Raw genomic sequence first — 27,268 nt, 5'->3', positions numbered from 1 at the left:
TTCTCAGATGGGGAAAACACTTCCAGAAGGCCTGGTGCATGAGAACCTGACGTGGTGACAGAACGTTCTGTCTCCCTCTTCTTACAGGAGCAGCGAGCCGAGTTTCTGCAGCCTCGTAAATCCTGAGGGCCTTTTCCAGCCGCCGGCCCCCATTCCAGGAAATGGACGCTTTGCAACCCCCATCAAAAGAGAACACTGTGTTTCTGCACTGCCAGCCCCACTACAGGCTGACTGTTCCCAGCGCAGGTAGTCAGGGCCGCCAGTAAGGGCAGATGGGCTTGACGCTTCCTGAGTCCTTGCTCTTGGGAAATTTGCAGGGAAATACGGTTGCCCAACACTGCTCAGTGAGACGTTTGACTGCGCTGAAGGGTATTGTAGGAATTTATTAAATTAAATTTTCTAGGAGGAAACTGAGGAAAGCATTCTCCAGGGGAAAGTGGAGAAGACCAGCCAGAGTGGAGACAAGGCCAGGCCTGAGGGCTCTGTAGGCAACCACTTCTCTGGGCACATCCCCAGCTGCCAAGGGGCAGAAAGTCTGGTGCCCAGCTTGGGAGGGTGGTGGAGAGAAATCCACAGATATAGAAGTACAGACTCATCAACACTCCCACCATCCCTATTCCAGGCAGTTCTGGTGTCTAGGTGTTGCCTTCTCTCCTGCTTTTTTCCCCAATCACTATTTGTGGTGTTCCTGGCCACATCCAGAGTAGTTAGCATGTGGCAACACATTCACAAAAGCTGTGTTGTGGCTGAAAAAATGTTGCCTGCTGGCTCAAAGGCAGAGCACTGGACAAGAGAACGTGGGCAGCAATACCTTCCATTCTCTCTACTGTGAAGTAAGAGGCTGTAACATCCACCACCCAGTGTTACCAGGTGGAGAAGACAATGGCAACTCACTCCAGTACTCTTGCCTGGAAAATCCCATGGGCGGAGGTTGCAAAGAGTTGGACATGACTGAAGGACTTAGCAGCAGCAGCAGCAACAGTGTTGCCAGGAGACAGAAATGAGACAATGACTGTGAAAGTACTTTATTAACTACTATGAAAGCATCACTACGAACAAAGCTAGTGGAGGTGATGGAATTCCAGTTGAGCTATTTCAAATCCTGAAAGATGATGCTGTGAAAGTGCTGCACTCAATATGCCAGCAAATTTGGAAAACTCAGCAGTGGCCACAGGACTGAAAAAGGTCAGTTTTCATTCCGATCCCAAAGAAAGGCAATGCCAAAGAATGCTCAAACTACTGCACAATTGCACTCATCTCACACGCTAGTAAGTAATGCTCAAAATTCTCCAAGCCAGGCTTCAGCAATATGTGAACTGTGAACTTCCTGATGTTCAAGCTGGTTGTAGAAAAGGCAGAGGAACCAGAGATCAAATTGCCAACATCCGCTAGATCATGGAAAAAGCAAGAGAGTTCCAGAAAAACATCTATTTCTGCTTTATTGACTATGCCAAAGCCTTTGACTGTGTGGATCACAATAAACTGTGGAAAATTCTGAAAGAGATGGGAATACCAGACTACCTGACCTGCCTCTTGAGAAACCTGTATGCAGGTCAGGAAGCAACAGTTAGAACTGGACATGGAACAACAGACTGGTTCCAAATAGGAAAAGGAGTTCGTCAAGGCTGTATATTGTCACCCTGTTTATTTAACTTATATGCAGAGTACATCATGAGAAACGCTGGGCTGGAAGAAGCACAAGCTGGAATCAAGATTGCCAGGAGAAATATCAATAACCTCAGATATGCAGATGACACCATCCTTATGGCAGAAAGTGAAGAGGAACTAAAAACCTCTTGATGAAAGTGAAAGAGGAGACTGAAAAAGTTGGCTTAAAGCTCAACATTCAGAAAATGATCATGGCATCCAGTCCTATCACTTCATGGGAAATAGATGGGGAAACAGTGGAAACAGTGTCAGACTTTATTTTTGGGGGCTCCAAAATCACTGCAGATGGTGACTGCAGCCATGAAATTAAAAGACACTTACTCCTTGGAAGGAAAGTTATGACCAACCTGCATAGCATATTCAAAAGCAGAGACATTACTTTGCCAACAAAGGCCCGTCTAGTCAAGGCTATGGTTTTCCCAGTGGTCATGTATGGATGTGAGAGTTGGACTGTGAAGAAGGCTGAGTGCCGAAGAATTGATGCTTTTGAACTGTGGTGTTGGAGAAGACTCTTGAGAGTCTCTTGGACTGCAAGGAGATCTAACCAGTCCATTCTGAAGGAGATCAGCCCTGGGATTTCTTTGGAAGGAATGATGCTGAAGCTGAAACTCCAGTACTTTGGCCACCTCATGCGAAGAGTTGACTCATTGGAAAAGACTCTGATGCTGGGAGGGATTGGGGGCAGGAGGAGAAGGGGACGACAGAGGATGAGATGGCTGGATGGCATCACTGACTCAATGGATGTGAGTCTGAGTGAACTCTGGGAGTTGGTGATGGACAGGGAGGCCTGGCGTGCTGCGATTCATGGGGTCGCGAAGAGTCGAACACGACTGAGTGACTGAACTGAACTGAACTGATGAAAGTGGGAAACAGTATTAGTATAACCGACAATACTGTGTAAGCTGTCACTGTTGCCCTTGCTATTAATACTTCCATGACTACTAATCCCATAATACTAATATTACTGGCCCTGCTAATCTAAGGCAGTGGTCCCCAAGCTCTGGGCCATGAACTGATACCAATCTGTGGCCAGTTAGGAACTGGGCCACACAGCAGGAAGTGAGTGGCAGGTGAGCTAGGGAAGCTTCATCTGTATTTATAGTCTCTCCCCATCATTTACATTAGCAGCTGAGCTCTGCCTCCTGTCAGTTCAGTGGCAGCATTAGATTCTTATAGGAGCACTAACCCTACTGTGAACTGTGCGTGAGAGGGATCTAGGTTGTGCGCTCCTTAGGAGAATCTGGTGCCTGATTATCTGATTCTGCATTATAGTGAGTTATATAATTATTTCATTATATATCACAAAGTAATATGCAATAATATGTAATATTATGATACGTAATAGTGTTGACTCAGATAGAAATCTCAGTGGGAAAATAACTGTCTTCAAGGAAGTGAAGGTTTGCCATGGAAAAGGAGATAGCCTTGATCTGAGTACCTCTACTGAAAACTCAAGACCATAGAGTAGAATTACAATAAGTATTGATAGGGCAATAAGAACAGGGCAATAAGTACTTGCTCTTAATGTAATAGTAAAACAATGCAAAATACTATTGTGGGGCACAGTGAAGACACTATATTAGGAAAATTGTGGTAGAGAGATGAACATCTCTACAGACAGACTCTAGTCATTCATTTAAGAATTTATTTCTGCAACAGTGCCTACTGATGACTTATTGAATGCCAAGCATTATCTAACCACCTCATCCTCTGCTGGTCCTTATACTTTTGCCTTCAGTCTTTCCCAGCATCAGGGTCTTTGGCAATGAGTTGGCCCTTCACATCAGGTGACCAAAGTATCAGAGCTTCAGCTTTAGCATCAGTCCTTCCAATGAACATTCAGTGTTGATTTCCTTTAGGATGGACTGGTTTGATCTCCTTGCAGTCCAAGGAACTCTCAAGAGTCTTCTCCAACATCACATTTTGAAAGCATCAATTCTTCAGCGCTCAGTCTTCTTTATGGTCCAGCTCTCACATCCATACATGACTTCTGGAAAAACCAGAGCTTTAACTATGCAGACCTTTGTCGGCAAAGTGATGTCTCTGCTTTTTAAAATGCTGTCATACAGATGGCTAAAAACCACATGAAAAGATGCTCAACATCACTCATTATCAGAGAAATGCAAATCAAAACCACAATGAGGTACCATCTCACACCAGTCAGAATGGCTGCTATCAAAATGTCTACAAAAAATAAATGCTGGAGAGGGTGTGGAGAAAAGGGAACCCTCTTACACTGTTGGTGGGAATGCAAACTAGTACAGCCACTATGGAGAACAGTGTGGAGATTCCTTAAAAATCTGGAAATAGAATTGCCATATGACCCAGCAATCCCACTGCTGGGCATACACACTGAGGAAACCAGAATTGAAAGAGACACGTGTACCCTAATGTTCATTGCAGTATTGTTTACAATCACGGGGACATGGAAGCAACCTAGATATCCATTGGCAGATGAATGGATAAGAAAGCTGTGATACGTATACACAATGGAATATAACTCAGCTATTAAAAAGAACTCATTTGAATCAGTTCTAATGAGGTGGATGAAACTGGAGCCTACTATACAGAGTGAAGTAAGTCATTAAGGAAAACACCAATACAGTATATTAATGTATATATATATGGAATTTAGAAAGATGGTAATGATGACCCTATATGCAAGACAGCAAAAGAGACACAGATATAAAGAACAGACTTCTGGACTCTGTGGGAGAAGGCAAGGTGGGATGATTTGAGAGAATAGCATTGAAATATGTTTACTACCATACATGAAACAGATCACCAGTCCAAGTTCAATGCATGAAACAGGGCACTCAAAGCCAGTGCATTGGGACGACCCAGAGGGGTGGGATGGGGAGGGCGGTGGGGGGGGGGGGGTTCAGGATGGAGGACACGTGTACACCCATGGCAGATTCATGTCAATGTGTGACAAAAACCACCACAATATTGTAAAGTAATTAGCCTCCAATTAAAATAAATTAATTAATTTTTTAAAATGCTGTCTAGGTTTATCATAGTTTTCTTTCCAGGGAGCAAGCATCTTTAAATTTCATGGCTGCAGTCACTGTTCACAGTGATTTTGGAGCCCAGGAAAATAAAACGTGTCACTGTTTTTCCACTTTTTCCCCTTCTATTTGCCATGAAGTGATGGGACCAGAAGCCATGATCTTAGTTTTCTGAATGTTGTTCAAGCCAGCTTTCTCAACCTCCTCTTTCACCCTCATCGAGAGGCTCCTTAATTCCTCTTCACTTTCTGCCACTAGAGTGATATCATCTGCATATCTGAGGTTGTTTATATTTTTCCTGACAATCTTGATTTATTTTATATACAGTAGTTTGTATCTGCTAATCCCAAACTCCTAATTTATCCCTCTCCCATCCCCCTTTCCCCTTTAGTAACCATACGTTTGTTTTCTATGTCTGAATCTGTTTCTGTTTTATAATTAAGTTGATTTGTGTCATATTTTAGATTCCACATATAAGTGACACCATATGGTATTTGTCTTTCTCTTTCTGATTTACTTCATTTAGTATGATAATCTCCAGATCTATCCGTGTTCCTGTAAGTGGTATTATTTTATTCTTTTCTATGACTGAATAGTATTCCATAGTGTACAGTGTATGATATATATATATATCTCTCTCACATCTTCTTTTTTAACTTTATTTATTTTTAATTGGAGGATAATTGCTTTACAATGTTGTATTGGTTTCTGCCATACATCAACATGGACCAGCCACAGGTATATGTCACCTCCCTCATGAACCTCCCTCCCACTTCCCACCCCATCCCACCCTCTAGGTTGTCACAGAGCACCAGGTTGACCTTCCTGTGTTATAGAAACTTCCCATTTGCTATCTATTTTACATATGGTAATGTGTATACTTCAATTCTACTCTCTCAGCTTGTCGCACCATCTCCTTGCCCTGCTGTGTCCATAAGCCTGTTCTCTATGTCTGAGTCTCTATTCCTGCCCTGCAAATAGGTTCATCAGTACCATTTTTCTGGATTCAATATATATGCACTAATATATGATATTTGTTTTTCTCTTTCTGACTTACTTCATTTTACATAATAGACTCTAAGTTCATGCACCTCACTACAACTGACTCAAATTCATTCCTTTTATATGGCTGAATAATATTCCATTGTATATATGTACCACAACTTCTTTATCCATTCATCTGTTAACAGACATCTAGGTTGCTCATTGTAAATAGTGCTGCAATGAACATTGGGGTACATGTGTCTTTTTCAGCTATGGTTTTCTCAGAGTATAGGCAGTAGTGGGATTTCTGGGTCCTAGTACATCATATCTTCTTTATCCCTTTATCTATCAGTGGGCTTTTAGTTTGTTTACATGTCTTGGCTATTGTAAATGGTATTGCTATGAACATAGGGGTGTATGTATCTTTTTCAATTATAAATATAATTCTTTAGCAAAATTTAGAGTCATGTGACAAACAAAGTCTTTGCAAAGTTACATTTAAATTAATAATAATGTATAGAAAACTGTTTGGCATTTTCTTAAAATTTATAGCAGAACATGTGTAAAATTTAGATATAAGTAAAGATAGATAGGTTGGATATGTATGTTAAAAACTATTTTGTAGACAGTAATGTGCAAACAGAAACATTCGGTGATGATTGTCTGGAGGATTAAATCCAAACTCTAAAGGTAACTTTCCTATATCTTCCGTGCCTCCAGTTCTCTTCCCCAGTGAAATATATGCACCAATCACATTTTAGTCAACTTTGACCCACAACCTACAGCAACCTGCCCTGGAAACCAACCCTTTATTTACAGACCAGGATACTAGGCTGTGATGTCAGATTTGCAGGAAGCAAGAGTGCTATCTCTAATGACAAAATAGGAAGCTAAAGAATACCTTCCATAATAACTGACCCCAAATAGCCAGGACTTGATTAACAGCTTCTCTGATTGTTGTCTCTAATTCCAACTTAGGATCAAGGAGAGGAAACCATAGATGCACCCATAACCCATCCCTTAAGACATCTGGCTTCTAGTTAGCTCTCTTATGGCTTTGCCAGGCCAACAGCATCCAGTCAAGACATGCCTGAAGACATCACTTTTTTCTACCATAAAGCGTTTCCATTCTTCTGCCTGCCTTTGAGCCTTTGTCAAAACAAGCCTCCTTTGGTTGATTTTCATTTATTTCCACACCTGACAAGGGGTTGCCAGGTGTCTACATTTGATATTACAAGCTGCTCCCGTGGCCTGTGTCCCTCTACTCCCTGTCCTCTCATCGTCTCATTGCACTGGGAGCACAAGCTATTCTCTTTATCAAGCTGAGGCCGCACCTACCTCTCCAGCCTCACTTCCTATGATTCCCCTCCAGGACCACTCTCCTGCCGCAGTGGCCTCCTCTCAGGTCCTGGAATGTGTCCAGCTTGTTCCGCTTTCAAGACCTTCACATAGTGCTGCTTTGCCTAGAGCACCTTGCCCACCTCATTCTCACCCATCCCTCCGTGTCATCATTCTAAAAAGGACTTTCTTACACACACTCTTCCTTTCCCACCCACACTAAATTAGGTTCCCTTCTTATGTATTTTACCTATAGCATACATTTTGATGATTTATAACTGAATGCTTATTTTAGATGCTTACGTGTTTACTGCCTGTTTTCCCTGTCATAATGAGTGCTCCACAAATGCAGGGACTAGGTTTATTTTTTTCTACTGGTGTATACTGGTGAACTCATGCAGTGCTTTGCCTTAAACAGGTACACAACAACCATGTGTTGGATGAACATGTGAGTGTGGAAATCATAGTCATGTTACAAAATACATGCCCGATATCCCTCCCTCTGAAGTCTTCCTGAACTTCCCAGGCGGCCTCCTGCTCTGTGCCCAGAATGCCTTGCACATGCTTTTATTTCAACACAGAGTCATGTTGTCAGTACTGACACAGATCTGCCTAGGACCTATTTATTAAACCTAGACATATTTGTTTGTTCTACAGCCTAGTACAGTGTCTGCTGTAAATGGATGTGAGTGAGCTGTGTTAATTCATTGAATTAATGACTAATGATATATGTCAGTGCAAACATGTTTTATCAAAACTTTCTCTCCAAATAGGAGATCACACAACAGAGAGAAAGACTTGGAAATGGCAGCAGTGAGGTAGTGTGGGATTAGACTGGGGGGAGTTTGGGGAAAATGGCAAGGGAAAAAGGGAAGTGAAATGGGTGCACAGAGTATAAATTGTTCAGTATTTAGGAGAAAAGAAAGATCCTGGAATCAAAGAGACATGGATTCAGTGTTGCTCTACCATTTCCTAGTGGTGCTGCCTTGAAAGGACAACTTAGATTATCCCCCAAAACCACAGCTTCCTTTTCTGTAGGATGGACATGACAAACTTTCCTCACACTCTTGCAGCAAAAATTAAATGAAATAATGTAGGAAAAGGTTTTTTAATAATTAACAAATTAATAAATAAGAAATGTTAACTATTTTATCATCAATGTGGTGCAAAATTGTCTAATCTATATTTTTGTCCAGGGTTGTCTTTTTTTTTTGCAGGGGGGCATGCTGTGCAACTTGTGAGATTTTAGTTCGCTGACCAGGGATTGAACCCGAACCCTTAGCAGTGAAAGCATGGAGTCCAAACCACTTGACCGTTAGGGAATTCCCATGTCCTGTGTTGCCTTGGAGCAAAATTTATAAAATGTTTGTATTTAAATGACTGAGGAAATCAAAGATCATCCTGGACTGTATAGTTAACGTGGAAATTTGTATACGAGGCAGGATTTGTAGAGGGGAAAATGTAACTAGTGAGGTGTATGTCACTATGTTTATAGAACCACATGGCAAAGTGCATAGTATCTATCCATTCACCTACCCTCTTTCTGCTCCTTCCTTCCTTTCCTTTTTTCCCCCTTTGTTTCCTTCTTCCTTTCAGTTAGGAATAGAAGAAACAAGAGGAGTTCCAAGCTAGGAAGGGAAACAGAAGTCTAGCATTTGTGGATCATTTCCTCAAGTGCACAAAGCTCAGTTCCTAAATGAAATCTTGAACCATAAGGGCCACAGATGGGTGGAATGGTGGTTTGAGATATCCAGAGGGTGTGGAGTTTGTTATTTTACAATAGAGTTAAATATAATAGTAATTGAGGGAAGCAGTTGGATCAAAAGAAATTATTTGCTAGGCAGTTTCAAAACCAGAAAATGCTTAAAATGCAAACCACAAAATGAAGACAACCTCAAAGGTTAATGAAAACCTGCAACAATAGACAAAGGAAATGAAGAATTGCAACAAAGCCCTCCTCCCAAACCTATTAAACAGTCATGCCAACATCCTTCCAAAGGGGGGATGCTATCCAGCCCCATTCATTCTACCTTGGAACTGCTGAAATAGGGACAAGATGTTAAGATAAAATGCATCAGTGGCTTCTCTCTTCACTTGATCAAGATTAAGGACAGTAGTCCCTCCAAACATTGCTGAGACAGCACTGGCTTATGCAGCTCTGCCTGGCAGGTGTCCCCTGAGTGTTTGTTCAATGAATTAGTGCTGGCCAGTTTAAAAGTCAGGCATTTACTAAGAACCACAGAGAATAAGAATGGAGAAACTGTGTGGCAGTTCTCGGGTAGAGCCAAAACTACTGGACCAGGGAAGGTACTTGGACAAAGTCAAAGAATCAAAACTCAAAGGAGTTAGAGTAAAATTTAAAGAGTAGCAACAGGGGGCCTAGAAAAGTCATTCAGTTCTTAGAACAGGTGGGCTTGGGCCTGTGAACAAAACTGAGAGAGTTGTCTTGCCATGTTTAGGAGAATTTTTACTTCATCCACCTCAACCCTATTTCTATCAGAAGGTGTTCTTAAAACAACCCCATGTTCCCTGCACTGTAATCAGGCAATGAATGCCTGAAAATCACAAGTTGTGATTTGCTGCAAGGCCTTTTTCAGTACTCTTTGAGAAGTCACTAAGCTATACAACAATCAGGGCACAGAAAGGACAGAAAGGCCACTGAGCAGTTGTCAGGAGGCCAAGGTCTAACTCCATGGCCAATTCTTGTGTGGCTTTGGATAAACCATCTAGACTTTCCCAAGCAAATGGGGATAATACATCTTATAACTTGCTCTTCAGGAAATCGTGGAACCCAAATGAAATCCTGCAGGTACAAGTTCTTTGAAAGCTTTAACACATTGTTTAGACATTATGACTTCTTATTTTGATTTGCTGGCAGGACATCTTAAGTTTTCAAACTATTACTTAAGGCATCAGTCAGCGTCATCCTAAAATAGAACAGTATCTTCCCAAGAGCTGAACTTTGTTGTTTTTGGTTTGCTTTATTTTTCTCCCTAAAGTCTAGTTTTCTCCTGGGAAACTGATGGGTGGCTTGATCCAAGCCTGGCATGCTCATCTTTTTCTTTACCTGGCACAAGACTTCAGTTGTGTTGATGTCAGATGCTCTGGTGAGTGTCTCCAGCACAGGCCACACTTCCCTGCTTGTCTTGCAAGCTGTCAGGACAACAGGAAACTTTACACTTGGCATCAGAGTATAACCCAGACACTCTGGACTCTCTTTTTTCCAAGAGATAAGCTTAGTTGACTGTGAAGGCGAATGGAGGGTAATTCTGCGGAAAATCGCAGGGAATTGGCCCATTTGGGTGCCATGTTGTGGCGATCTTGTGTGCATTGTGCAAATTGATTTTCAATGAAAGCATCACCTCTCTCTGCTCCTTTTCTGCCGACAGCACACAGAAGGAATGCTGAGGCAGGGGAAGAGATTGCAGAGTTTGGCCTGTGATCGTCTCCACACCCAGACACACAAGCATCTACTGGCAGAAGCTGCCTCTGGGGGTCAGCTCAACAGCAGTACGATAATATATGTGCCCTTTCATGCTTTTCTCTCCTCTACTTTAACATTGTTCCCTCCCCTTAAGGCCCCTCAAAATTTTGCTTTTATGAAAGCCTGTTCTCATTAATTAAGCCTTAGACTCATTCGTAATGCAATGAGCCCAAAGAACCCAGAGGTTTGCGTTCAGGCTTGAGTCTTCTGCTGTGCATTTGAGCTACTTCAAAGCCTTCTCTGAGGCTCAGCTGCTTCAGGGTGATGCTTGTGAGGGTCAAATAAAATAAAAAATAAAAGGTACTTTGACAAATGGAAAGTTATGGTAGTTTAGGGGGGTTTTCATTACTACTATAAGTGGTAGTATTTTTATTGGTAATAGCAGCAGCAGTAGCATTAGTAGTATAGTCTTTCTAGAATCCTAGAGTGAAAGTATTAGAAAGAATCAATTTCTTGTCAAATATAAAATAGTATATTGCCTATCAATTTCATTACTATACTAACTGTTTTATATACTCCTTCCATTGTGACTTCCCTGGTGGCTCAGATGGTAAAGCGTCTGCCTATAATGCAGGAGACCCAGGTTCGATCCCTGGGTTGGGAAGATCCTCTGGAGAAGGAAATGGCAATCCAATCCAGTACTCTTGCCTGGAAAATTCCATGGATGGAGGAGCATGGTAGGCTACGGTCCACAGGGTCACACACGACTGAGTGACTTCACTTCACTTCCATTGTGTTTCCTTTAGGGCATTTACTTGAGCATAATTAGTGCTCTTTATCCTTTTCCTAGTCTCCCCCACCTAAAATTGCTCTTAGGAAGCCATCTGATCTCAGTCAATAAACCTAAATGTGGCTGTAGTAGAATGAAAATCCTAAACCAAGAGGGAAAAAAATGGAAAAGGAAAGAGAGAGGCCAAGAAAGAGAATTTTCTCTCAGACAGAAACTCAGGGGAAAAAAGAAGAAAGCAAGATGGGTTCAACATCTCACTAGGCCTCCCTCCTTCTTTTCGTTAGGCCAGAGCATTTTGACCAGTGGTCATTTTCATTGTTGGCTTAGAATTCCTCAACTGTGGGAAAAGATACCTCTTATAAAAGTCCTGACAGGATTTGAGCAAAGGTGATTCTGCAATTCAGGGTAAAATCTGTGTTGTTTTACACAATTAATTACTTCCTCCACATTTGCTTTAGGCTGCTATTTCAGAGCCAAGAGAGACACAGGAAACACTAAGGTTCTCTGGGCTGAAGAGATGCACAGTGTCCTAGTGATCAAAATTCATTTCCGAGTTATTTCCTGAAGTGGTATTTTGACACCTGGGTCATCTGTTTGCTTTATGGAGTTCCTCTGTGACACGCAACAACAATGCAGATAGGCGATGGAACATTATTCCACAGGGAGGTAACTTGGACGTTCACTGCCGCTTGTCAAACTGGATTAAATAAAGGGAAATATATAAGAAGCCAGATTTACTCAAATGCAAAATGAAAAAAAAGCTAGTTTAACTTTTAGTTGGGAAGATCTCGTGTGGCAGAGTTCCAGACTCTGTAGTCTACAGCAGAACCTTGTTAGACTCAATTGAGAAAAAGAGAATTCCATATCTTAGGGCCAAAAGGACTCTAAGGAATCATCTTTTTCAGGTGCATGCCACTGGAAAAATGTTATTACCCTCAGTTTCCTGATGAGGAAACTAAGGTGTAGAAGTTAAGTGAGTTAGTAATATTGTACAGCTGATAGGTAGTGTTCATCAGTCCCATAACTGGGTTTTGGTCCAAATAAAAAGGTGTCTCTAACCTTTATCTATAATTGGCCAGGGCTACTGTTGCAGGTAACAAGGAAATACACTTTGTCCTGGACTTGAAATAGATCTAGAAGACAGTCATCTTTGGCTTTTCCATTATCAGTGTTTTCTCTTTACTCATTAAAACAGCCCCGTGAGTTGGCCAAATAGGAAGCTGTCAACAGGATGTTAATATCTTCTCAGCTTTCCAGGACCTCTAACCCTTGAAATGCCTTTACCCATCCAACATCTCTCTTTCTTCACTAAATAATAAGACTGAGAATGTAAATCTTTGGGTGGCAGCATGCTACCCCATTTAAAAGAACAGGTTTCATGTTTGGGAACATCTAGGACCAACTGGGTGTGCCACCTACTAGCTGTGTGCTCTTGGACAATTCTTTCTATATTTTGATCAAGTTTGGTTCTTTGTTAAGCAGTAGCATAATGTCTATCATAAGAAGTTTGTTGTTGTTGTTTAGTTGTCAGTCATGTCCAACTCTTGTGACCCCAAGGACTATAGCTCAGCAGGCTCCTCTGTCCATGGGATTTTCAAGGCAAGAACACTGGAGTGGTGGCCATTTCCTTCTCCAGGGGATCTTCACCACCAGGGATTGAACCCTTGTCTCATGCATTGCAGGTAAATTCTTTACCACAGAACCACCTGGGAAGTCCATCATAGGAAGTTCAGTTCAGTTCAGTCATTCAGTCGTGTCTGACCCTTTGCAACCCCATGAATCGCAGCATGCCAGGCCTCCCTGTCCATCACCAACTCCTGGAGTTCACCCAAACTCATGTCCCTCGAGTCAGTGATGCCATCCAGCCATCTCATCCTCTGTTGTCCACTTCTCCTCCTGCCCCCAATCCCTCCCAGCATCAGGATCTTTTCTAATCAGTCAACTCTTTGCATGAGGTGGCCAAAGTATTGGAGTTTCAGCCTCAGCATCAGTCCTTCCAATGAACACCGAGGACTGGTCTCCTTTAGGATGGACTGGTTGGATCTCCTTGCAGTCCAAGGGACTCTCAAGAGTCTTCTCCAATACCACAGTTCAAAAGCATCAATTCTTCGGCGCTCAGCTTTCTTCACAGTCCAACTCTCACATTCATACATGACCACTGGAAAAAACCATAGCTTTGACTAGATGGACCTTTGTTGGCAAAGTAATGTCTCTGCTTTTGAATATGCTATCTAGATTGGCCGTAACTTTCCTTCCAAGGAGTAAGTGTCTTTTAATTTCATGGCTGCAGTCACCATCTGCAGTGATTTTGGAGCCCCCAAAAATAGTGTCTGACACTGTTTCCACTGTTTCCCCATCTATTTCCCATGAAGCGATAGGACCAGATGCCATCTGTTTAAATGAGGTCATAAGATGCTGGAATATAAAACAGACCCAAAGAGTCCATTCTACAAAGATTAAGAAATAGGGCAGTGGTTGGCTCCTTTCCCCAGATTAACTAAAAAATCTGAAGAAGCAAAAGAGTAGTATTTCTAGAAACTAAAACCAGAACAAAATAAAAAACAACAAATAAGGAATCCCTAGAGAGTTGGGTGTGTTGGGAGGTGCATAGCCACGGGGGGGCAGTGAGTGGTAAAATTGGAGGGAAAGGTTGCATTGTGCTTTTGCCTCCCCCAGAATTAGCATAAATTTGAATAATCCTTGAGTGAATTATTGTGTCATAAATCTTCAGTAAGAGCTCAGATCACCAGTGCAGGCCAAAAGCCTTGCTGAGTGAGTAACAGAAAACAGGTTGCAAGGGGCTGGTTGTCCTGACTTTCTTTGCTACCTCAGCCCTCTTCCCCATATGCTATCAGATGGTGTATTAGTTTTCTATTGCTGCTATAACAAATTACCACAAACTTAGCATTCAGTCAGTCTGGATGTAGCATGGCTCATTTGGGTCCTCTGTTTAGGTTCACTAGGCTTCAGTTAAAGAGTCAGTAAGGTCCTGTTGCTTTTAAGACCCTGCTGCTGCTGCTAAGTCGCTTCAGTCGTGTCCGGCTCTGTGCGACCCCATGGACTGCAGCCTACCAGGCTCCTCCATCCATGGGACTTTCCAGGCAACAGTACTGGAGTGGGGTGCCATTGCCTTCTCCCATTTTGAGACCCTGGCCACATTCAATTCCTTGCAATTTTGGGACTAAGGCCACTGTTTCATTACCGGCTGCCATTCAGGGGCTAGCCTTAGCATCTAGAGCCTGCCTGCATTTTCTTCTTATGCTTTCCATGTGGCCCCTTCCAGTAAAAAGGTAAGAGATGAAGATGAGGCAGAAGATGTCACTGATGGTGACCTCTAAGATGATGGCATTCAACAAACAGAAAATGAAAGCATCATAATGATTGTACAATATTACACATTTCTGATGGACATATCCAGAGTCAGAGACAACAGAGAAAACTGTCATAATTCTTTTGGCTTTTGGAAATGGTGGGTGAATTGGGGAGGAGTTTATCATGTCTTTTTATATAATTCATAAATATTCCAGGCTCCAATTGAAACTAAAGGCAGCAGCCTGAGTGTTTATTTAGATTTTATGGTCCATTTATTGTCTCATATTCCCCCAGTCAAAGATAATTATTTCTTAATTAATCATACATAAACAGTCTATATCCTTTGTAGAACTGCCTATTTAAAAGAACATTTATCATAGCAATTGGTCCCATATACCTAACTACAAATCATTGACTTTCAGCTAGTTTTGCTCTGACTGCTGATCATTTTTGTGCTTCTGATGGTTTGGGGGCAGAGGGCATGGAGAGCAGAGGTCCAAGAAGGCCAGAAAAATAATAATATTAGGAAATATCTATTTTTCTTGTTTTCTCCTTTTAGGAAAAAGCGCTTGACGATAGATAGGAAAGAAACCTTTATGAGTTGAAATATTGGCGATTTGTCTTGAAATTGGTTAGAAGTGATTTTATTTCATCAACAAGAAAGTTTCCTTCAAGAACTTGCCCAATGTAGCACAGAGGAATTTTAGGATAGTGAAAACATTCTATATGACACTATAATGATGGATACCTATCATACATTTGTCTAACTCACAGAATATGCAAGACCAAGAGTGAACCCTTATGTCAGCTATGGGCTTTGGGTGATTATGATATGTTAGCATAGGTTCATTGATTGCAACACATGTATCTTTCCAGTGGGAGATGTTACTAGTAGGGGAGGCTATGCATGTGTGGAAAATCTCTGTATCTTTCTCAATTTTGCTGTGAATCTAAAATGGCTCTAAAAAACAAAATCTTAAAGCTTTTAAAGTGTTTGTCCAAGAAGAATGGCCACTACCCTAATCAATTTGTGGGTGCTATTTACAAATGACCCCAAACTTCAAAAGTGGGTCTGGGCCCATCTTGGATGGACTGTGTCATCTTGGAAAGAATGTACTGAGTTACTGAGTGTTTTATCTTCCTGGATTCACAAGTAAAGAGGCAATAATAGCATTCTGGCATTGAATCAAGGAACATCTAATCATTTTTGTCTAGTGGTTCCTCAGGCTATTTAGAAAGTGCTGATCAGCTTTCTCTAGCTCCTGTGTACAAAACCTGATTGACATACAATATAAAATATTTAAATTAGTCTAAAGTCAGGATATAGAGAGCCAAAATACCCAGGGGCACTTATTGCCTGGAGTAATCAAGAGTACTGAATCTTAGAGAAAGTAAGTGAATCCCAGCAGTACATGAGGAGTAAGTCTAACTGGCAGTAGCTTCTGTTAGATTCAGAAACTAAATATTTATTGTTGGGGGCCGGCGTGAGGCACTCTGCCCATGGCAAAGGTCATGAGGAAGGAGGCTCGACATACGCAAAGGCGGGATCGAGCCTCAGGAGTCCCCCCGGAAATCCTTGAGCATCTACCCCCATAACCAGAGCCTGCCTACTTTACTACTTTGTGCTCTCACCTACACCTCTGGCTTTACGGGGGGCTGTCCCCCGCCACCTCTTTCGGAGAAGGAGTTAACTTAGAGCTCCAGTTAATAATAATTCCTGGGCGTGATAGGAGTGTTTCAACCTACAAACTTCTCTGAAGGTTCTCTAGCCTGCCTGACAGGCTTGTCTGGCCACATGTGATTGCTCACAGCCTCCCAACTGTGAGAGGCACGAGATGCTTTAAACCTTCTAAAAACAGGTTCTTTAGAGAAGTTAGAAAACCATTAGTATAAGTATAGTGGGCTGATTAGAAATTGTATTGGTGAAGGGTTTTTCATTTGTTGAGCCAATGTTTGTTGCTAAGTCTCCATATCCCCTGCCCTTACACACATTAATGAATATATAGAAGAAATAAGTATTAACCTTTGATATAAATCACGTTAGACCTTAGGCTAAGTAAATTCTTTCCTTAACTAAAACCCACTACACCCTCACCCTATAGGAATGTAACTTTATTTGGGTGGTGTCTGTTTTAAGAATAATCACCCCTGGAGAAATAAGTGTCCTGGTTGACTGACTGCTGTCACAAGGAGAGGGTCATAAATTGTCAGCAGGCCCCCTGGCCAGAAGATGATGTAACACCCCTAAGACCTCTGTATACATTTGTATGAAGCACCTGACTTTGATAAAAGTCAGGACTGCTGACTCCGCGTGACTTTTGCATAACATCTCAGTGTATAAAAGTAGACCATGGAAAATAAAGAATTGGGATCAGTTCCTCGAAAGACTGGTCTCCCCATGTCTCTCACTCTGGCTGAGTCTCCATCTGGAGCGCGGAACCCACCATGCTTACTAATTATGCCTGGGCTTCTAAGATCTGACCGGGGAGGCCTCAGTGTCTCCTCTCCTTCGGGAGAACGGAAGGACGCCTGTGGCCTACGTAAGTGGTGCAAACTTCTTGTCTTGAAGTTTTATTGGTCCCCCGCGTAAACCAAGCTACTCAGCCTCTTTTCTCCACTGAATTTTCCTACTGAGCTATCCTCATTCTATTACTCTTTATATCTTTGATGAATAAATAATTAAATAGGTCGCCGACGCAGTCCCCGCTTCGAATACCCTGGATCAGCTGGGGCTGGACCCCAGCAATTTATAAAAGTTAAGGAACTCACTTAAGAAGTTATGAAGCTGAATCTCTCTGATACCAAATCCTGTATTCTTACCTTGCTTAGTATAAGAACAATATGACTTCCTGAAAGAGAAAACTTTTTTTATTGATATGGAAAAAGTCACCAAGATATACTGATAAAATGGTCACCAAAATAAACATGTAAGAGAGAAGAAAACATAGAGAATGCTACTGTGTTGAAAAGAGAGGGCAAAAAAAAAAAAATAAAAAAAATAATAACATATATATAATTGGCCTGCACATGCCAATATATTTGCAAGAATTAACAGTAAATTAATCACAGTAGTTCCTTGTTGAGAGTAATGGAAACTGGGCAAGAAGTATTGCCTGTATTTTTAAGATACATTTTTAATATTTGAAACATGTATGTGGATTATCTCTTTACATTTTAAGAAATTTAAAACAGGTTTTAAAAAACATATGACTTTTTGTCTTGGCTGTTTTGATATGGGTCATTTTAACATGGTCTTAAATATATAGCTTCTGTAACTGTGTAATTGCATGTCAGATACACTCCATTCCACTGCCAAGCCAAATCAAAACCAACACGGAGCCTGAGGATTATGCCCAGAGCTTCTACTTTGACCAAAAGAACTTGGGAAATTTGAGAGAGAATCATTGTGATGCCGATTCCATAGCCTTTAGCTGTCCAGCCACCACAGGACTCATGGCTTTGCCATGTTGCAAAAACCACAGTCCGTGGTCAGTTTTTTGGTTTTTTGTGCTGATACTCTAGAGTTTTCTTCTTGATCCAAAGTGAGTCTGTATCACCAGAGTAGATTCACATTATCTGTGTTTACAAGAGGCTAGAATATAAATCACAGAATCAGCTTAATAATTTCTACGAGACATGCAATAGAAAAGCCGGCACACTTTCTCCCTGTGGGAAAGGACACATGGTAATGCAACCTGTATTAACAGATTGCTTGATTCACATGTTGTGAAAACAGAAAGGATGGGCCCAGTAGCGGTGAGCTGTAAGTCAAGGCTTATGCTACTGTCTCTACAATAGGGATGCCCCTGGTGTGTTATGTTGGCAGTCTGGACGCCTCTCCCCGCGTTATGATTCAGTTGAGCCCTGCCAACATTGGACCCCAGGACTCCACCTTGTTGTGCTTCTGGTGGATACATTCTCTCTTTAGACAGGTTAAAACATTCAGACTGATTTCTGTTGACCTTGTGACTGGCTCTTTAAAACACCTCTGCATGAATCAGTTCTAATCATTAGTTTGTTGAATATGTGAATCTACAATGGATAGTATCTTTCCCTTTAGTCCCCCATTTCAGAGTCTCCTCCCTGTCACCTCCATACCATGCCTGACATGAAGAGTTTGCAGAACCACTCTCTCTCATTCCTTATGTGTATGTTAGTCACTTAGTCGTGTCCGACTCTTTGTGATCCCATGGACTATAGCCCACCAGGTTCCTCTGTCCATTCTGGAATTCTCCAGGCAAGAATACTGAAGTGGGTTTCCATTTCCTCCTCCAGGGGATCTTCCCGACCGAGGGATTGAACCCAGGTCTCCTGCACTGCGGGCAGTTTCTTTACCATCTGAGCCACCAGGGAAGCCCCATTCTTTGGGCTATTTCAATTTCCTCATGCACTCAACCTGGGGACCAATGGTGGCCAGCTAAACATACTCAATTTTGATATCTGTCACCCAATTCCGATGCCTTTTTTCCCTTCAGTTTGGAAAACCACTTTTCAATTCCCCTGTTTTCATGGGAAAGGAAGTTCCTTACATCTGGATTAGTACTGAGCATTTGTGTAAGAGTGAGTTGACAGTCACAGTAAGTGGCAGGGAGGGTGGGGGGAGGCTTATCTAGGCAGCTCTCTGCGGCAATGGAGTGGTTACAAGCTCATTTGTTGGAGGGCAGTGAAAGAGCCCACTGCAGAGTGGGTACACTCACAATTATATAGACAGCTGGTGCTGGAAAAAGGAGTTCAAGGGAATTCAAAATTAGCAAGTCTATCCTCACTCCTTTCAGTGTTACTCTGCTAGGGTAGGTCACTGGCATTTTTTTTTTTAAAGGATATTTCTTTGGATAGGCCATATGTCAGAGTCAAAAGGACAGAAAGGTGTATGTCAGTGCATGAACTGTTTGCTTCTGGTTCACAAGATAAACTCAGAGAATTTAAAATTCAGAATTTAAAAAGAATTAAAAGGTTAGAAACTTTTATAGCAATGTGACATTGTGAAATAGGCATGACACTGGTGGACTCCAGTCTAAGAAAAGGGAATAAATCCTTCTGAATGTTATCAAACTCATGAGATAAGTGGCCCACAGAGAAAACTGCATGCAAACATGCGCAATAAGATCACATACTTGTCTATGATGGAGGAGAGGAAGTAATACCGGTGCTTCCCCCACAGGCAGTTTGAACAGCAGCTGTATAGTGAAATCTTCCTCTTATTCCTATGCCCAGCCCTCCAGTTCCCTCCTGGAGGCAACACATGTCTCTAGACTCTGTGTATCCTTGAACAATTTACAAACATGCACACACATGTGTGTGAGTGCTGCACACACATGTGCACAAAATGTTGCCTGCTAAATGTTCTGCTCTTTGCTTTTTCATTTAAGCATATAACTTGGAGATTTTCCCCTCATTTTTTTTGGAACAGCTGCAGTATAGTCATTGGTATGGAGGCACCATAATTTATTTAACCACTTCTCTATTTTGCTATTAAGATAACACTGCAATGAATAATCTGATATATATTTTATTTCACATATGCAGATAAATCATGGAGTCGCTGTGTGTGTTCAAAGGTAGGAAGCATGCATAATATGCACACAGGAGGCACGTTTAATAAATGCTCGAATCGGTGAAGACTCTGGAAATTGGTGAAACCTCTGAAGGTAGATAGGCAGACAACCTGTGGAGCAGGGAGGAGTTGGCTTAGTGAGATGGGGACTGCGTAAGAGGAGGGGCACCCCACAGAGTACTCAATGCCATCTCTGGAAGAGGACAAGTGAGTAGCAGAAGTAGGCCAGCCTGGAACCCAGGCTTATCGGCTTTCTTGCCTCTTTAGGCTTCTGCTGGGCTGCTGCTGCTGCTAAGTCGCTTCAGTTGTGTCCGACTCCGTGCGACCCCATAGATGGCAGCCCACCAGGCTTCCCCGTCCCTGGGATTCTCCAGGCAAGAACACTGGAGTGGGTTGCCATTTCCTTCTCCAATGCATGAAAGTGAAAAGTGAAAGGGAAGTTGCTCAGTCGTGTCCGACTCTTAGCGACCCCATGGACTACAGCCTACCAGGCTCCTCCGTCCATGAGATTTCCCAGGCAAGAGTGTTGGAGTGGGGTGCCATTGCCTTCTCTGACTGGGCTGCTCTACTCCCTTTTTTTTTTTTTTATTTCCCATTAAACTATATTGTGCTCACCCACTACTTGCTGGTTTGAGTTCATTTTTCCTGTGCCTTTTCAGCACCAGGAGGCAGACTGGAAGGTGGAGTGAGTTCAGGCTTTGGTGTCAATGGAAAGTCCTGGCTTCAAAGCCATTTCTGGCTGTGACTTGGGCAAGTGGCTTAACCTAGCCCTTTCTTATGTCTAAAATGCAGACTGCAGTGTGTCCTCACGGAGTGGGGAGGATGAAATGAGCCGGCTCATGTAATGCTCCCGTCCTGATGCCTAGGATGTAGTAAGCCCTCAAAGAATTTTAATCCCCCACACTCCCTTGTAGTAAGCCCAAGCCTTCCATAGATGCTACGGAACTGAATCTAATTAGGCTAACACCACGGCACATTTCCTCGTATAGGTGGCTGCACTCTGTCCTCTTTATGTCTCCAAGATGCACTTGCTCCCAATTCTTGGAGGCTGCGTTAGAATGAGAAAAGCACAAGAAGCTGATTTTCCCCCAAGGAGAGACAGGCAAGACACTGAAAGAAACTGAGACTGCTGCTATTCTAAGAGTTCAATGAGAAACAGTCATTAGAGCCACGGCCTGCTGTGCAGAAAACAGGCTGAAGTAAGAGAGCGGTTTGGATTCAATGACCCGAAGTGCTTGCTTCCCATCTATTTGCTGTCTTCGTACATTATCTTAGCAAATGCCAGCTTAGCTGCCGGAGGTACACAGGGTATACTGCACAGAATGAACTGAGCAAATTTTAAGCTCAGTGTTGCCCCCTAAAAGGTGAGGTGGGAGGGAATCACCTGGCTAAAAGGTGTTCATTGCCACCTGGACAGTTTCGAGGTGTTTCCTGGGAGACTCTTTCTGGGTGTGGGCTGACAATGAGCTGGCAGACTGTGGAGCTCCCCTTACACCGAATCCATAAACTCTTTAGCCCAAGTGCCCTCAGATACTCACAACCGTCACTTAAACAGCACTTGCTGGATGAATGGCAAATGTGTCTCCACAATCTCCCGTAGGATTAATTAGTCATTTCCTGGCCTTTGTTGTGATATACTTACTGCTCAACAACAGTCCAGTGCAGGTCAGAAAACTGCCTAATGGCCATTAGTGAACAGAAATTGAAACCACGAATCCCTTTTGTTATAAATAAACTCCCTCTACTGCTTGTGAAAGATATATTACTGAAATTAAAGATGCACTTACACCCTTAGAAGAAGGTTGTTTTCTTTACCTCAAAAACTGAGAACTATCCAGCCCTTCAGGCCATGTGGGCATGATCCTTTGATTAATCTTTTGCTGATAATATGTAAAATAAATGTCAAAGTCCTTAACACCAAATCATGCCATCTCCTCTTGAAAGAGACTGGTAAAAGAGGATGAGCACGTGGATGAAGAGTAGGATCCAGCTTCTCCAAGGGGACACAGCAGTGCTCATAGGAACGCCACACTTTTATCCATCCATCCACGCAATCATTTAGCATATATGGAACATCTACTAGATGCTAGAAACTGTGCCAAGGAAAATCTTGGTCCCAGTCTTTCTAGATATGAGTGTCCTCCCTAGGAAACTACCTCAAATGCTCCAGGGATGATGGGATGCCACCTGAATTCAGTGCAAGGAATTAGCAATGAGATAAGAAAAGACTTGATTGATGAGTAATACAAGAACAACTATTTCCCTCAAGACTTTTTTGAGGTTACAAGTTTGCTGGGCCTTTTTGCTTTATATGTAATAATAAGGGTCAGAGGCTGTTTAACTGATTTATTCCTTGCCTCTCAAGCCAAGGATTTTGCTCAAGTGACACATGGTATTTGGTAAACACACAGAACATAACAATCTTGTCTTTTGGAATGCCAAGCTTATTGCTAAATAAATGTATAATTAATAGACACCTATTTGTCTTATTATAGCTTTGATATAATCTTTGTTAGGTTCTGTGAGTACAAAGTAGAAACAGGAGACTAGCAGAAATGCCAGCCACATCTCTACCTGTCATTGTCTCTCCAATCATCCCCACTTCCTAGAGAACCTCCTCGTTGAGACTCAATCCCAAGTATCAAGGGCTCTGCAGCCTGGTCATAACTGACTACACCAGGTCAAGCAGAGCCAATATCTGGAACTCTTCAAAATTTAAAAAATGAATTGAGTCAATAAATTAATCAATGTTCAGTGTTTTAACTAGAAGGCTGTGTAAACTTGGGGTTGTGACCACTTTGGGGGCTTCTCTGGTTTACATGATGGATACATGAATGGAGAAGCCCTTCTATGATATAAAAATGGAGCAGAAGTGAGGATCTCTATCTCACAACTCTCTGGGTCCTATGATAGTAGCCGTATGCTCTGATTATACATTCATCTTTATAACTCTCCTTCTAAAATTTAAGACTTTTAATACTCATAACCAAAGAATAAGTGACTGATGCAGGGAGAATAAAGGTCTAGATCCTTCTCAGGAGCAGAAGGAACATGAAATGTGGTCAGTATGCATTAGTCTATGAGAATCCAACAATCCAGTAGAATCAGGGGAAGATACCATATCTATAGAAGTTCTTGTCTCAGTTTCTAGACAGCTTGAATCTAATGTATTTGGCCCATTTCTGCTTCACTTAGAACATATTTGGCACCAAAATCATTTCACTGTCTTTATCTATAACTATCTCAGCTTGTTGTCTTTGTGACTTTAGAGCAGAACTTTCCAATAGAGTTTTCTAAGATGATGGGAATGTTCCATAGCTCTGTTATCCAATAACAAAACCACAAGCTGCATGTGATTATTTAGCACTTGGAATGTGGCTAATATGATTAAGTCACTGAATTTTTAATTTTATTTAGTGTTGATGAATTTCAACACAAGCATAAATAGTCAAATGTCGGAATATAGTAGTTACTGTATTGGATAGAATATGTCTAGAGTATATTCCAAAATACCAACATTTTGCTCTCTTCATGTTATAACCCACTCTAACAGCCACCCAATGATTCCCCATGCTTCCTCTCTTGCCTCTCCATAAGGTCATTCCTCACAGAGATGCTGGATAGGTCTTTAAAAGATGCAAACCAGAATTGAATGCTTGCTCAAAACTTTCCTATGTGTGTATCAATATATAATACAATCTAAACTGCTGCAGTCCTCAGGCTTCTATCTGATATGGCTTTCCCACCTTGTCTCCTCTTGACTCCCCACCACTCAGCCCCATATTCATATTCCTCCAGCCTCACCGGCTTTCCTTCTGTCCCCCCAAACACTTCAAAGTCACCATCAGCTCAGGATCTTGAATTATGTCTTTTCTACTTGGAATATTTTCTCCCAGATATTGCTGTGGCTGGCTCTATTTCATCATTCAGCTCCCAGTTCATGAGTCACCTTCTCAGAGAAGACTTTCCTGGCCACCATAGCTATGAAAAAGCATATGTAATGCTGCAATGGATGCCTCCCTTTTCTTTGCTTTTTCACTGTTTTATTTTTGCTCATAAGACTATAACCTTCTGAATTTATTTCATGTGTATCTTTCAATATGACTATATCTATGTATCCATCCATCTATCCATTCACCCATCATTAACCTCTGCACCTTTGCACAAAAATGTAAGCCTTTAAGCAGAGAGACTTTGTCATTGCTGCAGCCCCAGAGCCTCGAATCCTGCCTGGCACAAAGTAGGTCTTCAAAAATGCTGCTCAATGGATGGAATGACTGCCCATTAAGGGTTTGGATTCTTCAGTGTGGCCCTCCCAAGGCTTCCTTCTCAGCCCAGGCTGAGACCCTCTGGGAAGGTCCTGATGTGACAATAACTGAGCTCCTGACCTTTCTCAAACCGACTCCTCTGTCTCTGTTAATGATAACATCATCCTGATTATTGTTCAGGTCGAGCACATCAATGTCAGCTCAACTTCTTGATTTCTCTCACCCCATGTTCTATCTTTCAGCAAATCCTGTTGGCTCAGATCATCACTTCTCACTACCTGCCATCTCTTGGTCTGAACCACTATCATCTCTTCATCTCTTGCCCATATCACAATAGGGCTCTCCTAACTTCCCCTACTTGTAACCTCAGATCCTTCGTTCTAATCCCAACAGAATGATTCTATTGAAATATAAATCAAAGCATGTCATTCATTTGCTCAAAACCTTGTCATACCTTCTCATTTTACTCAGAGTAAAAGCCAAAGTGACCTTACAGAGACACAGAAAGCCCTACACCATCCAACCCCATTGTCTCTCTGACCTCACCTTCCGCAAAGCTCTCCTCCCCACTCCTCTGACACTACACTGAACTCCTGGTGCAACAAAGATGCCATACACTTGGGAACTTGGCCCATGCTGTTTTTTTTTTAAGTGAAGCTGCTACTCAAGTCATTCCTATTCCCTTCTCACTTTGTTTTTCACGATAGCACTTTATAGCTTTTAATATACTACAATATTTTTTTATTTGTGTTGTTCATTTTTCATCTGTTTCTCTAGCATATAAACTTTATGAAAGCAGGGACTTCTGCTGCTTTTTTGTTTGTTTTGTTCACTCCTATATCCCCAGTATCTGGAGCAGAATTCATTTATTATTTGTTGAATAAATGAATGACTGAATGAATGATATAATGAATGACAGTTGACATCCAGAAACTCGACTAGTTAAGGTGATCTAAATAGAAACAAGATTTGACTTTCTAAAGAAAAATTCATTTTCAAGATAACTAGAGGTCACACAAATTAAATAAATGCTAAAGGATCAACTTACAGACTTATGTCCCAAAGTCTTGAGTTCACTGAGAGATAAAGTTGGTTGATCTAGTTATCTAGTTTCAGAGCAGAATATTCTTCTTATTCATGGTCATTGAACACTATTGGTTCATTAGATCCCCTTGGCTAACATATAACGTGCCTTTCAGCTAGCCACAGATGCAGGGAGGAGAACTTGTAAATAAGTCAAGTAAGTGAGTTTAAAAATCTCTTCATTCATGATTTTCTTGTGAACATTGCTTACAAACTGCATGCTCTTTAGAGCTGCTTTCCACCTTAGGAGATAACACCAGGAGGCCTGAAAGACTCAAAAGGGATGTTGAGAAAATGTGTACTTTGCTCCAGATAGGAATTTGTACTTAGACTACTCCATTTCAAGAAAACTGTCCCTGAAAATGGAGGTGGAGCCACAAACATTTCAATAAAGTACAAGTCACCATCAAGGAGTTAGAGGACACACGACTGGAACCAGAACTGCATCTCTTCTCTTTCACATCACCTCAGTTTACCAATGCTGCAGTACCCACCTTGAGCTTCTTAGATGAAGCTAAGAAGAATGGAAACAATAGTGCATGCTGTCTTCCATTAAAAAAATAAATCAAGGACTTGGAGAGGCCAATAAGCTTAGTTTTATGAAATCTACATAGTATATACAACAGAGCAGACACAGAAAGATGCTTATTCACATATGACTCCAGTTCACGCCCATGAGCTCCAGTAAACTGAAGCAGCCACATTGCAACTTTAATTGAGTATCCAAAGAAGCCACTGGCTTTCCTGGACCCACCATGTATTCTAGCTCTCCACTGGAGGAGGGGAGGTGATGGAAATAAATATTTCCTAGGAACCGATGATCTTGTAAAGCATTTTGTGGTCTGGCTTTACTCATTCATGTTTTTACGCATTTGTTCAGTATGCATGGATTGAGTACCCATTTTATGTAAGCTAGGGATTGGATCTACAAGGACAAAGAGGAGACAGGAGCCTCTTGGTTGAGTCCAGCACATAAACAAGTAGAGTGGCAGCTCCCTGTGATGGAACACTGAACAGTGGAGAACTATTCTATCTGAGGAATGGTTTCTAAAGCCAGAAACTGTGATTCAAAATCAAAATCATCTTTAAATCCCTTAAGAAACACTACTTGAGTACCAACTTACAACTTCTCAGTAAGTCGATTTCAGCTAGTTTTTCCACTAGAGAGCTGTTCTTTGGCTGACACAGAGACATGGTTGGCTTCTGTTTAGGGGTCATGTAGAATGCAAAATACAAATCTTCGAGCAGCAAAATTCCAGTCAACATGGGAAGCTTCTCACAGAATTAAGGTCATATGAGAACTGAGGCCAGCCTGAGACAGACACTAATTAAGGGAAATAGGTGGCAGAATCCCAAATTCTGTAGCGCAATGTCGCGCCCTCTCTCTCCATCTCCTCACTCTCTCTTCTCTCTCTCTGTCTATTTGGGCTGAACACATAGACTTGAATGTGAGTAAGTCCAACGCCTGAATAAAGTCACTGGATGGTACACGTGTTGGATGCTTTATATACTTTTTTAATCTTCAAAACAGTTGTGCAAAATGTATGTTATTTTATCCAGAAGATGAGATAAACTTGGCCAGGATCATATAGCAAGTAAGCTAAAGTCCTTGTATCAATCACAGATGGCATAATAACATTGGACATTTGACTTTCTAATAAAAGAACTATGTTCAAAGCAATGGGCAGGGTACAGTGGCCTGTGATGGACAGGGCAGTATCTTGGACCTAGTGACAGAGTGGTGCTGCCACCTCTCAGCATAAAGGAGCAAGGAACATAAGGAAAGAGAATTGTGGAGTTGTGGTTATAAGCTGAGAGATGCCTAAGCATGGAGGGAGC

At 41.8% G+C, this 27,268-nt stretch overlaps 1 non-coding gene across 1 annotated transcript; it reads left to right on the top strand.

Annotated features, from left to right (window-relative positions):
* The first annotated feature begins 11,014 nt into the window (after positions 1–11,014).
* Positions 11,015–11,086, top strand: TRNAY-AUA. The gene has a single exon. It is a non-coding gene; the product is annotated as a tRNA-Tyr (tRNA).
* Positions 11,087–27,268: the final 16,182 nt, after the last annotated feature.

Source organism: Bubalus bubalis, chromosome 22 (assembly GCF_019923935.1).
Source record: "Bubalus bubalis isolate 160015118507 breed Murrah chromosome 22, NDDB_SH_1, whole genome shotgun sequence".
In the NCBI taxonomy this organism is placed as follows: domain Eukaryota; kingdom Metazoa; phylum Chordata; class Mammalia; order Artiodactyla; family Bovidae; genus Bubalus; species Bubalus bubalis.
The sequence above is the reverse complement of the archived record's forward strand: the minus strand, read 5'-3'. Positions and strand labels throughout refer to the sequence as shown.